The 2,500-nt window shown below is 41.3% G+C and overlaps 1 protein-coding gene across 1 annotated transcript in view; it reads right to left on the bottom strand.

Annotated features, from left to right (window-relative positions):
• LOC135096631 (uncharacterized) overlaps window positions 1–2,500 on the bottom strand; it is a 100,292-nt gene that overhangs the window by 4,452 nt on the left and 93,340 nt on the right. The window contains exon 7 of the mRNA XM_063998294.1: window positions 1–558. This exon is cut by the window's left edge and continues 460 nt beyond it. The gene's annotated coding sequence lies outside the window, so the exon portion shown is untranslated. The remainder of the gene's footprint in view (window positions 559–2,500) is intronic.

Consider the following 2,500-nt stretch of genomic DNA (forward strand, 5'->3'; position numbering starts at 1 on the left):
ATAAATACAGGCTAGGAGCGTCACTACATACATAGGGAGGTTTACTTAGAAACAATACTTATCTGCTACTACTATTACTACACCACTTACTCCTACCCTTAATTCAGTACAAGTTTTAACGCCACTTATAAACGACTTACACATCTACTTACAAGTCTACTACTACTACTACTATTACTTTACTTGCTTATATCCTTAAGTACATACAAGTTAGGTACGTTACATACAATCAACTACTATTACTACTACTACTATTATTTCTACTACTACCACTACGATTAACTGGTAGTGGAAATAATGGCAGTGCAGAAAGTCGCCTATTATTTGAGTTAGCCCTAAAAAAAAAATAAATAAACTACAGGCACATCAAAGAAAACGGAGCATTTTGACAGTGACTTAAGCAAATTTTTCCTGCTCGTCAGAAGAAATGGTACTCAGGTCTTGCTCCCCAACCCGCACCAGGTAGTCATTGGCAGAGTGGCTCTTGAAACAGTGGGCGGCCGATAGTAGATAGTCCTCGCTGATTATCACGCCGCCACAGTTGTGCTTCACCTTGCCCTGGTAACAGTAGTAGTAGTAGAAGTAGTAGTAGTAGTAGTAGTAGTAGTAGTAGTAGTAGTAGTAGTAGTAGTACAGTTACATCAAATATTACGATTGCTTAGAAATTACAACTCTCTCTCTCTCTCTCTCTCTCTCTCTCTCTCTCTCCCTGAGCATCAGTGTTGCCAACCAAGGGTGTTCGCCCTTTTTCTGTTCATAACCGCCTATTATTCTGGCAAAGTTATTTTGTACATAACTGGTTGGCTTCTGCGTGCCCGATTGCCTGCACTGCGTTAGGAGAGCGGCCTGCATGCGTCTGGTGACCTCGCCCTACCTGGAATGGTGGTAGTAGTAGTAATAGTAGTAGTAGTACTAGTACTAGTAGTAGTAAAAGTAGTAGTAGTAAGAGGAGGAGGAGAAGAAAGAAGTGGAAGAGGAGGAGGAGGAGGAGGAGGAGGAGGAGGAGGAGGAGGAGGAGAAGAAAGTGAAGAAGAAAAAGAAAAAAGAAGTAATAATAATAATAATAAAAATAATGAAAAAAATATAATAAAATAATAATAATAATAATAATAATAATAATAATAACCACAACTCTCTCTCTCTCTTACTGTCAGACAGATTCTTAAACATCTATCACTTCACAACCTTCTATCTGATCGCCAGTATGGGTTCCGTCAAGTCCGCTCTACTGGTGATCTTCTGGCTTTTCTTACTGAGTCTTGGTCATCCTCTTTTAGAGATTTTGGTGAAACTTTTGCTGTTTCCTTGGACATATCAAAAGCTTCTGATAGAGTCTGGCACAAAGCTTTGATTTCCAAACTACTCTCCTATGGCTTCTATTCTTTTCTTTGTAACTTCATCTCAAGTTCCCTTTCTGACCATCCTATTGCTGCTGTGGTAGACGGTCACTGTTCTTCTCCTAAATCTATTAACAGTGGTGTTCCTCAGGGTTCTGTCCTGTCACCCACTCTCTTCTTATTATTCATTAATGATCTTCTAAACCAAACTTCTTGTCCTATCCACTCCTACGCTGATGATACCACCCTGCACTTTTCCACGTCTTTTCATAGACGTCCAACCCTTCAGGAGGTAAACATATCACGCAGGGAAGCCACAGAACGCTTGACTTCTGATCTTTCTAAAATATCTGATTGGGGCAAAGCAAACTTGGTATTGTTCAATGTCTCAAAAACTCAATTCCTCCATCTATCAACTCGACACAACCTTCCAGACAACTATCCCCTCTTCTTTAATGACACTCAACTGTCCCCCTCTTCTACACTGAACATCCTCGGTCTGTCCTTTACTTATAATCTGAACTGGAAATTTCACATCTCATCTCTAGCTAAAACAGCTTCTATGAAGATAGGTGTTCTGAGACGTCTCCGCCAGTTTTTCTGACCCCCCCAGCTGCTAACTCTGTACAAGGGCCTTATCCGTCCATGTATGGAGTATGTTTCACATGTCTGGGAGGGTTCCACTCATACTGCTCTTCTAGACTGGGCGGAATCAAAAGCTTTTCGTCTCATCATCTCCTCTACTCTAACTGACTGTCTTCAGCCTCTCTCTCACCGCCGCAATGTTGCATCTCTAGCTGTCTTCTACTGCTATTTTCATGCTAACTGCTCTTCTGATCTTGCTAACTGCATGCCTCCCTTCCTTCCGCGCCCTCGCTGCACAAGACTTTCTTCTTTCTCTCACCCCTATTCTGTCCACCTTTCTAACGCAAGAGTTAACCAGTATTCTCAATCATTCATCCCTTTCTCTGGTAAACTCTGGAACTCCCTGCTTGCTTCTGTATTTTCACCTTCCTATGACGTGAATTCCTTCAGGAGGGAGGTTTCAAGACACTTATTCATCAATTTTTGACCACTGCTTTGACCCTTTTATAGGACTGCCATTTCAGTGGCAATTTTTTTTATTAGATTTTTGTTGTCCTTGGCCAGTGTCCTTCCTACAT

This window comes from Scylla paramamosain, unplaced genomic scaffold (assembly GCF_035594125.1).
Source record: "Scylla paramamosain isolate STU-SP2022 unplaced genomic scaffold, ASM3559412v1 Contig5, whole genome shotgun sequence".
NCBI lineage: Eukaryota > Metazoa > Arthropoda > Malacostraca > Decapoda > Portunidae > Scylla > Scylla paramamosain.